This window comes from Mauremys mutica, chromosome 2 (assembly GCF_020497125.1).
Source record: "Mauremys mutica isolate MM-2020 ecotype Southern chromosome 2, ASM2049712v1, whole genome shotgun sequence".
NCBI lineage: Eukaryota > Metazoa > Chordata > Testudines > Geoemydidae > Mauremys > Mauremys mutica.
The window spans coordinates 4,933,813-4,946,846 of NC_059073.1; the positions used below are offsets into that span (position 1 = coordinate 4,933,813).

Sequence of the window (13,034 nt, forward strand, 5' to 3'; positions counted from 1 at the left end):
TCCCCCCCCCAGATCTGCCCCTGGTGCTGTTGGGGGGGGGAGGGTTCCCCCAAAAACTGACCCTGGTGCTGTGTGGGGAGGTTCCCCTCAGATCTGCCTGTGATGCTGTTGGGGGAGGGGCAGCATAGAGGGAGGTTACCCCCATCTCCCCAGTGCTATGGAGGGAGGGGGCGGTGGGAGAGGAGCTCCCCCTGGTGCTCTGGGGCAGAGGTCCCCCCCCCCCACCCTCGGTGCTGTGGCAGGAGAAGTCAGCGTGTGTGAAGGTTTCCCCCGTCAGCCTAATGCCATAGGGGTGGGAACCAGTGTGTGGGGAAGGCCCCCCGCCATCCTCCCTGGTGCTATGGGGTGCTGGTCTAGTGTGGAGAACGTTTTCCCAAGCTGGATTCCCCACTGGTGCTGTGGGGAAGAGAGGCAGTGTGAGGGGAGCTCCCGTCCGTATACCCCCCACTTCCCACCCTCAGGGCAGGGGTTGGTGTCAGGGGGTGTTCCCCCTCCAGTCCTCCTAGCGCTGGTGTGGGATGGGGGTGGTTTGAATGGGCATTTCCCTCCTTTCCTATCTCCCTGGTGGTTGTGGGGGAGGCAGTTGATGAGAGTGGAGAGGTGAGATAGTGCTGGGGCAGATTCCCCTCTCCCTGTGTTCCCTGACACACTCCACACCCCCCCAGCACCAGAGGGAAGATCTCATTTGCCCTTCCTTCCTGCTGCTGTTGTGGGAGGTGGTCAGTGTTAGAGAATATCCTCTCCACCCATGTCTATGTTCTGTTGGTGCTGCTGGGATTGTGTGTGTGTGTGTGGTGGTGGGGGTGGGGGAATCTCCTTTCTGGCCTTGCTGGAAGGGGCTTTCATGATTGATTTAGTTGGGATTGGTCCTGCTTTGAGCAGGGAGTTGGACTAGAACCTCCTGAGGTCCCTTCCAAGCCTGAGACTCTAGGATCTCAAAGGCCTGGCCTAGTTTCTCGTGGAGGACACATTTCCCAGCCCTACCCATGACTCCTACCATCATACGTCGCCATTCCCAGCCGTCAGTCCCAAGCAAGCCCCTTGGCAACCGTGATTCTAATCAGGATCCAAAAGCCTCACTCCTGTGCTAAGCGAGGCCCCAAGCAGCCCTTGGATGCCATAGCTCCCAGCATGCTGTGCCCCATCTTGAGAGGAGTGTTCCAGGCCTCCTGTGCTTGGACTTTTAGGCTCCATGGGCTCCTTTGTTTTATTGCAGGCCTGCTGGACTCTTGGGCCTCTGGCGAGTGGCTAGTGCAGCTTGAGAATGTGTGAGGTTTGGACACCCCCAGTTCTTTAAAAGTAGACACGGACATTTGTGGATGACACCAAGCTGGGAGGGGTCGCAAGCACTGTGGAGGACAAGATTAGGATTCAAAATGACTGTGACAAATTGGAGAACGGTCTGAAATCAGCAAGATGAAATTCAGCAAAGAGAAGTGCAAAGTACTGCACTCAGGAGGGAAAAATCAAATGCACAAGTACAAAATGGGGGATAACTGGCCAGGCAGAAGTGCTGCTGGCTCACAAAACGAGTCTGAGTCGCCAGTGTAACGCAGCCGCAGAAAAGGCTAATACCATTCTGGTGCTTACTGACAGGAGTGTCCTAGGTAAGACGTGGGGAGTAATTGTCCTGCTCTACTCGGCACTGGGGAAGGCCTCAGCTGAAGCAGTGTGTCCAGTTCTGGGCACCAGATGTGAATAAACTGGAGAGAGTCCAGAGGAGAGCAACAGCAGTGACAAAAGGGTTAGAAAACCTGACCTGTGAGGAAAGGTTAAAAAACTGGGCATGGTTAGTCTTGAGAAAGGAGGACTCAGGGGGCACCTGGTAAGTCTTCAGATATGTTAAGAGTTGCTGTAAAGAGGGTGGTGATCAATTGTTCTCCGTGACCGCTGAAGGAAGGGTAAGAAGTAATGGGCTTAATCTGCAGCCAGGGAGATTTAAGTTAGATATTAGGAAAAACTTTCTAACTCTAAAGGCAGCTAAGTTCTGGAACAGGCTCCCAAGGGAAATTGAGGAATCCCTGTCATTTAAGAACAGGCTGGACTGACACTTGTCAGGGGGATGGTCTAGGTTTGCTTGGTCCTTCCTCGGTGCAGGGCGTGGATGTGTAATGACCTCTCAAGATCTTTTCCAGCCCGACATTTCTGTGATTCTCTGGGCAGGATAAATGAAGCTTCATTCCAGTGTAGCGGAAGAGTACTAGCTCCGTGGATTTCTGTTCCGGGCTCAGAGTGGTCCCTCTCTAGTTTATTGTGGATTGTGTTGTATTAGATGGGTCTATTGCTGGATTATTTCTCTAGTCCTGTAAGTGTAGAAGGCATTTTGTGGGTGTGTGATTTTGGACATCTAAAGAAGCATCAGGCTTTTTAGCTGTAACATCACTGGTCACTTCCCCTTCCCTCTGACTATATTAATGTTTGTCTTAAGCAGATTTGTTTTCAGTGAAACCTGCTTTCTGTGCATGCGATTGAAACCACTCCACCTCATTTGCTCTTGCAAGCAAAGCAGAGTCAGGCCTGATCAATGCTTGGAATGGAGATCTCCAAGAAACATCTAGATGGTGCCAGAAGTGGCGTTGGTAATGGAGAGGGTTCTCTCAGAAGGGGGGTTCTCCCTTTAGTCAGGAATAGTGTTCATACCCCATTTTGGTGCTGCAGGGAGGGGCTGTGTGATTCAGCAGAGGATGCTCTGTGCCAAGTCAGGATTGACCCCAATGCCTAGCGGGGACTTAGGGGGCTGCTGGGAGTGCTATCTTGTGGATAAGATGTAAAATCAAGGGCTTGAGCATTTGTGGATATTAAAGGTACTAAGGTACTTTCTTCTCAGTGTCATCTGCAACATTCAATTTAAGTAATTTAATTTTGCTTCCCCCCTGTGATTTCACCTGGTTATGGAATTCTCCTTTAATCTCCGTTGTAAATAGCTGGGCAGTGTTGCTATGTGCTGTTAAACCACTGCTGTGTCCCACCGGAGAGGTAGCTGCATTTCGGTGCTGCTCTGATCCTTGTGTATGTGTTTGCCACGCCCTTTGCATTGCTGATGGAGGGGTGCTATAGACATGTCTGCTTTGGTTTTTTTTAGGGACAGGGCAATGCTGTAAGTGCCTGGTTCCAGGAGGCCTCTCAGCCCATCACTTTTCTCTGTGCTGATGGATGGAAACCACTGATAGCTGCAACGTGGAAGCACTTTTGAGCTGATTGCTGCAGTGAGCTCTGCCTGGCCCCGCTGGCCCCTCCACCCGTCTGGAATGCAGCTCACGCCTTTCTCTGCCTCTCCCAGGACAGCTCAGGGCAGCGTCTGGGCTAGAGATTAAGCAAGGTTCAAGGTACTAACTTTCTGTTCCTGGAGAATGGGAAATCAATGTCAGTGACCTGGGCCATGTTCTACCATGGTCCTTTCAAAGGGAAAGTCAGTCTGAGACTGTGCCCTGTCTGACCTGGGCTGGAGAGTTGATACTCTTGCAGGCTGTAATATGTATGAAAGTGTTTTGCCAGTCCTGGGATGCTCCCTCAGGTGTGCCCACGTATCTCACTTCTTCCCTGCAGTTCCCCTGCTATCCCTGTCCTGGGACCCTACATGATTTGCTCATGCGCCGTTCCTGAGTTGCTCCCACCTCCTTCTCCCTGACTGCTGCTTCTCCAGGTGTGAGGGGAGCAGCCTAGCAATGGCGTGCTTGGGCAGCTTCACCTTGTTCTTCCGCTCGCACGTGACGTGCGAGTGCACCGTGACCACATGCTGCTGGCACTGTGCTGCCTCGTCCTGGCCCGCTGGGACCTGGGACACGTGTTTCAGTCTCTTTGTGCCTCAGTCACTAGTCAGGCCCCAGCCTCCTCGCTGAAAATGAGACGTGGGCCGGCGTAGACGCAGCCTGTGTCCCGCAGTGAATGGCTGATGGGTAAGAAGCCAAAGAGGAAGGTCGAGCTTTCCTGAGGAAATGGGCAGAGGGTATGTGTGGGAGCAATTCATTATGTCTCATATCAAAAGGCTCTTCCCATGGAACCAGTTGGGCTTCTAGCTGCTGCTAAATCAGGGCCGTAGTTGCAAAGCTTTCACTTAAGAAGGACACCTATGGCTAGTCACGCTAGATGATGCATTAACAGGAATTTTGAGGAGGAGCAGAGAGGTTATTGTACCAGTTACTGTATGTGGCCCTGGGGCGAGCGCTGCTGGGTCCAGTTCTGGTGCCCATGGTTCAAGAAGGATGATGATAAATGGGAGGGGTCAGAGAAGAGCCACGAGAATGATTAAAGGGTTAGAAAATCTGCCTTACAGTGATAGATTCCACACGCTCAATCTATTTAGCTGAACAAAGAGAAGGTTAAAGGATGGCTTGATTAGTCTGTAAGCACCTACCTGGGAAACAAATATTGAATCACGGGCTCTTCAGTCTAGCAGAGGAAGGTCTAACATCCAATGGCTGGAAGTTGACGCTAGACAAATTCAGACTGGAAATAAGGTGTACATTTTGGACAGGGTAATTAATCAGTGGACCAGTTTACCAAAAGTCATGGTGGATTCTCTGTCACTAACCATTTTTAAATGAAGATTGGATGGTTTTCTAAAAGATCTACTCTAGGAATTTTTGGGGGGAAGTTCTATGGCCTGTGTTATACCGGAGGTCAGACTGGATGATCACAATGATCACTCTGGCCTTGGAATCTATGAATCTGTGTGTAACAGGACTTGAAATAGGTTGGAGATTCTGAATTCTGGGGCTATGAAATATCAATTTGATTATTATACCTTAATTTAGGGTAAACAATGAGGTGACAAAATTTGCACATGATACAAAACTACTCAAGATAGTTAAGTCCCAGGCAGACTGCGAAGAGCTACAAAGGAATCTCACAAAACTGGGTGATTGGGCAACATAATGGCAGATGAAATTTAATGTTGATAAATGCAAAGTAATGCACATTGGAAAACATAATCCCAGCTATACATATAAAATGGTGGGGTCTAAATTAGCTCTTACCAGTCAAGAAAGAGATCTTGAGTGGTAACAGCATCCTCAGCAAGTCTGCAGATGACACTAAGCTGGGGGTAGAGGTAGATATGCTGGAGGGTAGGGACAGGATACAGAGGGAACTAGACAAATTAGAGGACTGGGCCAAAAGAAACCTGATGAGGTTCAACAAGGACAAGTGCAGAGTCCTGCACTTAGGATGGAAGAATCCCATGCACTGTTACAGACTAGGGACCGAATGGCTGGGCAGCAGTTCTGCAGAAAAGGACCTGGGGGTTACAGTGGATGAGAAGCTGGATATGAGTCAACAGTGTGCCCTTGTTGACAAGAAGGCTAATGGCATTTTGGGCTGTATAAGTAGGGGCATTGCCAGCAGATCGAGGGACCTGATCATTCCTCTCTACTCAGCATTGGTGAGACCTCATCTGGAGTACTGGGTCCAGTTTTGGGCCCCACACTACAAGAAGGATGTGGAAAAATTGGAAAGAGACCAGCGGAGGGCAACAAAAATGATTAGAGGGCTGGAGCACATGATTTATGAGGTGAGGCTGAGGGAACTGGGATTATTTAGTCTGCAGAAGAGAAGAGTGAGGAGGGGATTTGATAGCTGCTTTCAACTACCTGAAAGGGGGTTCCAAAGAGAATGGATCTAGACTGTTCTCAGTGATATCAGATGACAGAACAAGGAGCAATGGTCTCAAATTGCAGTGGGGGAGGTTTAAGTTGAATATTAGGAAACACTATTTCACTAGGAGGATGGTGAAGCACTGAAATGGGTTCCCTAGGGAGGTGGTGGAATCTCTTTCCTTAGAGGTTTTTAAGGTCAGGCTTGACAAAGCCCTGGCTGGGATGATTTAGTTCGTGTTGGTCCTGCTTTGAGCAGGGGGTTGGACTAGATACCTCCTGAGGTCCCTTCCAACCCTGATATTCTATGATTCGATGATCTTGGAGTCATTGTGGATAGTTCTCTGAAAACATCTGCTCAATGTGCAGCGGCAGTCAAAAAAGCAAACAGAATGTTGGGTGTCATTAGGAAAGGGCTAGATAAGGAGACAGAAAATATCATAATGCCTCTATATAAATCCATGGTACCCCCACATCTTGAATACTATGTGCAGATGTGGTTGGCCCATCTCAAAAAAGATGTATTGGAATTTGAAAAGGTTCAGAAAAGGGCAACAAAAATGATATGGGGTATGGAACAGCTTCCATGTGAGGAGAAATTAATAAGACTGGGACTTTTCAGCTTGGGAAAGAGACGACTAAGGGGGGCTATGCTAGAGGTCTATAAAATCATGAGGGGTGTGGAGAAAGTAAATAAGGAAGAGTTATTTACTCCTTGTCATAACACAAAAACTAGGGGCACCAAATGAAATTAATAGGCAGCAGGTTTAAAAGAAAAAAAAGGAAGTATTTCTTTACACAATGCCCAGTCAACCTGTGGAACTCTTTGCCAGAGGATGTTGTGAAGGCCAAGACTATAATAGGGTTAAAAAAAGAACTAGATAAATTCATGGAGGATAGGTCCATCAATGGCTATTAGCCAGGCTGGGCAGGGATGGTGTCCCTAGGCTCTGTTTGCCAGAAGCAGGGGATGGGCGACAGGGGATGGATCACTTGATGATTCCCTGTTCTGTTCATTCCCTCTGGGGCACCTGGCATTGGCCACTGTCAGAAGACAGGATCCTGGGTTATATGGACCAGTCTAGTCGCTCTTATGTTCTTATTTATTTTTAATATTTATTATGACAAGTGGAGTGTCCTTGGTTGAAATCTCAATTAAAGGTGGCCACTCAAGTGGTCTTTCATAATGTGTAGAGAAAGCCTGAAAGGGTTTTAAAAAATGTTTTTCTAGGTTTTTTTTTAAACTTTAGAAATATCTGGAATGTCCGAGTGTGTTGATACCCAGTTCTTCTGGAGGACTTTTGGGGCTGTTGAATCTTTAACAAAGCCAAGTGTTGAGAGAGGAGCTTATGAATAGGTGTTAACATAGATAGACAAAGGGGCAGAGCTTGAGGCAGCACTGAATAAAAATCACTTCCCCATTCAGGTTTAACTGGATGGCCTCACTGACGTCATTTTATCAGGTTCCTAGACCTTCACAGAGTCTTCTAGGCCAGTGGTTCTCAAACTTTTTTTTCGTGGACCATTTGAAAATTGCTGGGGACGGTGGAGCACTTAATGATCCTTCCAAATGTTGTCTGTGCCATGAGCTAACTATCATAAAGCGCTTTGGATAAAAGGGCTATATAAAAAACCCGTTAATAATAATCAACCTTTTTTTGTTCTATAAATAAAAGCCCACAACTCATATTTTAATATCAGTAGCCTGACCTTTCTAATGCGATGGAAGTGCCCTCTCTGGCCTGCCGCAGCAGCCCTGAGCTGGGGCTGGGAAGCAGGGCCGTTTCTCCCCAGTAGCCGCAGCCCTGGAGCTGGGGAAAGTTGCCTCTTTCTCTGGCCACCGCAGCCATAGACATCCCAAATTCCCCCGACCCTGTCTTCTCACCCCACTGCCCCCTCCCATCCACCTACCTCCTATTCCCCCCAAGGCCACCACCTCACCTTACATGTGTGTCTTCTCCAGGGTCCAGGCACATAATTAGTGGAGCCACGCCTGGGCAGCTCCACTAATTAGGTGGGTGGCCCTTCATTCTCTTGTGTGCAGCCGCCCAGGCACGCACCTTAGATGGAACTATCCGCGAACCACCTGAATGGAGCTCATGGACCACTGGTGATCCACAGACCACAGTTTGAGAACCTCTGTTCTAGGGGAAAAGGGTAGACGAGACATGAATTTCCAATGAAAAATAACAAGCGGAAAAGATCTGTAGAATTGACTTTCATTGTTTCTTTGTAGATCATAAAGGGCACAAGTCATTTTACTGTCTGTGCAGCCCCCTGAAGAGGATTGTGCTGCAGTATTACTCATCACATTGTTATGTCTGAGCACAGTGCCTAGCACTATAGGCCCCTAATTCCTGATTGAAGCTTTTGGGCTCTGCAGCAATACAACTATAAATCATCATCTATATTAATTCTATGCAAGGGTCTCAAACCCCTTTGCAAACATTCACTTGTAAATTGTTAAAACATTTCTGTGAGGTGGGTAACTATCATTACCCCCATTTTACAGATGAGGAAACTGAGTCACTGACGTGCCCGAGGTCAGAGTTGGAGTTGGTGGCAGAGCTAGGAATGCCCTTAGGAATCCTGACTCATGCTACCAGTCAGAACTCCCATGTTGCAGTACTTTCCCCTGTGCCTACTGTCTCTCAGTGTGGCGTAGGAGGTGCTGTGCTGTTGGGGGCTGCCATTTTTCAGATAGGATTCTGTGCCCACCAGAGCTCTGTCTGTGGGCATCACAGTGCAGAATCAGGGCCCTTGATTGCCACCACTGCCCCTTTATAAGGCCGATTTTGATCCCCCTTGTAATCTCCACCCACAGAAAACAGAATTCCTCAAGCTTTCAAAGACTTACAGTGAAGCCTCATTGCCACCGCGACTGTTTTCTGAACATCTTGAATCCATTAAGGACTTTTTGAGATTAAAAACTTACAATCTCTCCCTTTTGAAATATTTGTATATGTCTGACTGTCTGACGTTTTTGTCTGTGCGCTCAGTGAAATCACACTACACCACAATGTGTGAACTGTAGCAAGGTTTTGACATTAGCTCATGTAAGAGGCAGTTTTCAAAGGGAGGAATACTAAAATCTTTAAACTGCAATTATTTGAAATCTAAGCATGATTCCCTGTTGGTGGAGCAGAAATAAGAAAAAACCCATGGCATCGAGAATATTTTTCTTGGTGACGTAAAGCTATCCAGAGCTGCTTCTCCAAAAGTGAAAGAAAACTTCATTGTTAAGAATCTCAGATAGTGTTGAGTCTCTTTCAGGGCCGCCCCGAGGGGGGGGCCAGTGGGGCAATTTGCCCCAGGCTCTGCAGGGGCCCCCAAGAGACCGGCTGAGGCTCCCGGGCCGGCCCCGCCCCCTCCCGGAGCCTCAGCGCATCCAGGAGCGTCCCTGAACAGCTGCAGCGTGGCTCCGGCGGGGCCTGAGCTCCTCTCCGCTCAGAGCCGCGTGGTAAGGGGGCGGGGCTGCGAGCTCAGGCCCCGCTGGAGCTTGCAGCCCCGCCCCCTTACCACGCGGCTCTGAGCGGGGGGGGGCTCAGGCCCCGCTGGAGCTTGCAGCCCCGCCCCCTTACCACGCGGCTCTGAGCGGGGGGGGGCTCAGGCCCCGCTGGAGCTTGCAGCCCCGCCCCCTTACCACGCGGCTCTGAGCGGGGGGGGGGGGGCTCAGGCCCCGCTGGAGCTTGCAGCCCCACCCCCTTACCACGCGGCTCTGAGCGGGGGGGGGGGCTCAGGCCCCGCTGGAGCTTGCAGCCCCACCCCCTTACCACGCGGCTCTGAGCGGGGGGGGGGCTCAGGCCCCACTGGAGCTTGCAGCCCCGCCCCCTTACCACGCGGCTCTGAGCGGGGGGGGCTCAGGCCCCGCTGGAGCTTGCAGCCCCGCCCCCTTACCACGCGGCTCTGAGCGGGGGGGGGGGCTCAGGCCCCACTGGAGCTTGCAGCCCCGCCCCCTTACCACGCGGCTCTGAGCGGGGGGGGCTCAGGCCCCGCTGGAGCTTGCAGCCCCACCCCCTTACCACGCGGCTCTGAGCGGGGGGGGGGGGGCTCAGGCCCCGCTGGTGCTTGCAGCCCCACCCCCTTACCACGCGGCTCTGAGCGGGGGGGGGGGGGGCTCAGGCCCCGCTGGAGCTTGCAGCCCCGCCCCCTTACCACGCGGCTCTGAGCGGGGGGGGGGCTCAGGCCCCGCTGGAGCTTGCAGCCCCACCCCCTTACCACGCGGCTCTGAGCTGGGGGGGGAGCTCAGGCCCCACTGGATCTTGCAGCCCCACCCCCTTACCACGCGGCTCTGAGCGGGGGGGGGGGAGCTCAGGCCCCACTGGATCTTGCAGCCCCACCCCCTTACCACGCGGCTCTGAGCGGGGGGGGGGAGCTCAGGCCCCACTGGATCTTGCAGCCCCACCCCCTTACCACGCGGCTCTGAGCGGGGGGGGGAGCTCAGGTCCCGCTGGAGCTTGCAGCCCCACCCCCTTACCACGTGGCTCTGAGCGGGGGGGGGAGCTCAGGTCCCGCTGGAGCTTGCAGCCCCGCCCCCTTACCACGCGGCTCTGAGTGGGGGGGGGGCTCACATAGCAAACCTCTGAGGGTGACCCCCCCCTTATGAATTGAAAACACTTTTTTATATATTTAACAGTATTATAAATGCTGGAGGCAAAGCGGGGTTTGAGGTGGAGGCTGACAGCTCACGACCCCCAGCAATAACCTCATGACCCCCTGAGGGGTCCCGACCCCCAGTTTGAGAACCCCTGGGTTAATTTAATTTTAGCACCCTGTGTCCATTCACATGCATGTGCTATTTTGAGCATTTCAGTTTGGACAACATAGGCTCATCCCAGATTCTGGAACAAGCTCAAATGCTCAGTTCGTGGAGTATGTACATAGTCTATACTAAAGACAAACCCACAGTAACCCTCTCCAGTTTGTGAGGGACCCCTTGGAGCCAGTCTCTAGGAAACACATAAATGCATGCAGGTTAAGTCCATTAATGGCTATTAGCCGGGCTGGGTAAGGAATGGTGTCCCTAGCCTCTGTTTGTCAGAGGATGGAGATGGATGGCAGGAGAGAGATCACTTGATCATTGCCTGTTAGGTTCACTCCCTCTGGGGCACCTGGCATTGGCCACTGTCGGTAGTCAGGATACTGGGCAGGATGGGCTTTGGTTTGACCCAGTATGGCTGTTCTTATGTTCTAACCTAAATGAACCCAAAGTTATGGAGACAGATATGAGTCAAGGAAGCCAGCAGAGTATCAGAAACCTGGAAAAATCTCTGACTGGATGAGCTCAGGCATTTGGTCACAAGCTGAGGTGGTTCAAAAGTTTTGGATTTTTTTTAAATCAGAATTTATTTTTTGTTTCTTTAAACAATCAAACACAGCAAGCAGCAAATATTTGGCCACACACTCCTGAAACCCCAAACCATGTTCAGGTTTTGGCAGACTAATTTCAGCTTTTCAATTAAAAAAAACACAACAAATTTTGAAGGAAAGCAGACATTGTCTGTGATTTTTTTTCTGCTTTTTAAAAACCCCTAGTTTTCGATCCAGAAAAAGTTTTGACGGAAAATATTTGTCCAACCCTTTTAATGAGCTTTAGTGCCTTTTAGCACTAGCTGATGCTGAGACCCAGTGATACCTTGTAAAGAAGTTTTCTCACAACTGAGTTTGTGCCGAGATGCGGAAGGTTTATTTTTCCCAGGGTCACCCGTGGGGGGTGGGGAGGAGCAAGTGGGGCAATTTGCCCGGGCCCTGCAGGGGCCCCCAGGAGAATATAGTATTGCCATTTTTTTATGGAAGGGGCCCCCAAAATTGCTTTGCCCCAGGCCCCCTGAATCCTCTGGGCGGCCCTGGTCTCTCTCACTAGCCAAGGTCGTGGATTACAGTGGCAGCCCGTGGCTTGGGGTTTTTTGTGGTGGTTTCAAGGTTTTCAGTTGTGCAAATGGGCTGAGTTCCGAGAAGGAAGGTATTGTTGTCAGGCCTGTGTCCGTCGTTTGGTTCTTGGTGTTCTGAGAGGCTGTTCTGGATACAAGTGACTCTCTGAGAAGTAGGTTGGTAGCTGTATTGTTTGAGAGCGGTGAGATTCTGGAGCCGACTGGAAGCATTCTGGTTTATACAGATATTCACAGTCCCAAATAGTTCCAGTAATGATCTAAGCTGTGAATTGTGGAGGACTGGCCAGCTGAGAGGCACCTGGCAGTGGAGAAAAATATGTCAGGTTCACAGCATTTGTAGTGATTAGTGCTGCCCAGCAATCTAGAAATTTCAAACAGTGCTTGGGCCCTGGTGTTGGGGCCCGGAAGGAACCCGGGGCCATAGTGAGAGAACGTGTCTGACGATTGATGCTAGGTCACCAAAAGATCATCACCCTTTGTTGACCTTCAAGGCGGGGAGGATGAGGTTTACAACTGCATTTATGCCCCTCCGGTGCGGTATCAGTCTCTGAATGTGGCAATCCCTTCCCCCCGGGCATTCCACATCCAAGAGCTGCTGCTTGAAGGAGAGAAAATAAAGATGAGACCCCCCCCCCCGCCCCGCTCTTTTGTAGCAGTAGTGCTGAGAGCTGGGGCTCTCAACGTCCAGGGGAGAGGACTCCTGAAGGGTTGGTTCATATGGAACCACTGTGGTCACTGGCTGTTACCTCTGCCCCTGTGCACTTCAGCCTTTTGACTCCTTGCTCTTTGAAACCTGCTCCCTCTGATCAGCAGCAGGGAGAACCTGCAGAGGTCTTGGGATTGGAAACGCTGATTTGGGGAAAGACACGGATTAATTGCGTTCTAGGGAGCAATCCTGCATGACCTCCTGGTCGGGGGTCTGACAGAGCATCTAACCTCACGGAAATACAGCTCCAGCTTTCTTGGCTATCTTATACCACCGCGCTGTCCATTTGCTAAGTTCATGGAAGGCATTAGGATTTCAGTCCCACCATCTCAGTGAGGGTCCCCTAAATTTCTCCTTCCCCATATAGTTTGAATGGGAGTGGCTGATGCTCCCATGGTGTATGGCCCATTCTCTTAATGAGTTAAGCTACTGCAGTTTTGCTCAGCGTCTGAGTCTTGCCAGGCTCCTCTTGCACATGATGGTGCTTTCCATCCGGTCATCTGGTGGGCTCAGTCTCCTGGCACAAGACCAAGAGGCAGGCCGTCCCCCACCCCCTCTTCTTGTCGTTTAACTCTATACAACAGGGAAGACAGAGGGCGAGAACTAGGCAGATCCAGTTACACCCTTACATGAGGGGCAGAACTTGCTGGCCCCATGGGCCTGAGGTTAATTTTAAATGTGAGGGAAGCGAGCCTGCGACTCTGGAGACCTGGGCTCCGTTTCCAGACTTCCTCTGTGAGCTTGGGCAAGGCACTTAGTTCTTTTGGGCCTCAGTTTCCTATTTGTAAAATGTGAGTGTTAGCCCTGCCCCGTCTCACGGGGTGTGTGTGAGAATAAATATGTTAC

The 13,034-nt window shown here is 50.9% G+C and overlaps 1 protein-coding gene across 1 annotated transcript in view; it reads left to right on the forward strand.

Moving 5' to 3' along the window:
- The window catches only part of LOC123363989 (casein kinase II subunit alpha-like), a 43,673-nt gene that overhangs the window by 1,121 nt on the left and 29,518 nt on the right, over window positions 1-13,034 (forward strand). The window contains exon 2 of the mRNA XM_045005670.1: window positions 3,083-3,326. The gene's annotated coding sequence lies outside the window, so the exon portion shown is untranslated. The remainder of the gene's footprint in view (window positions 1-3,082; window positions 3,327-13,034) is intronic.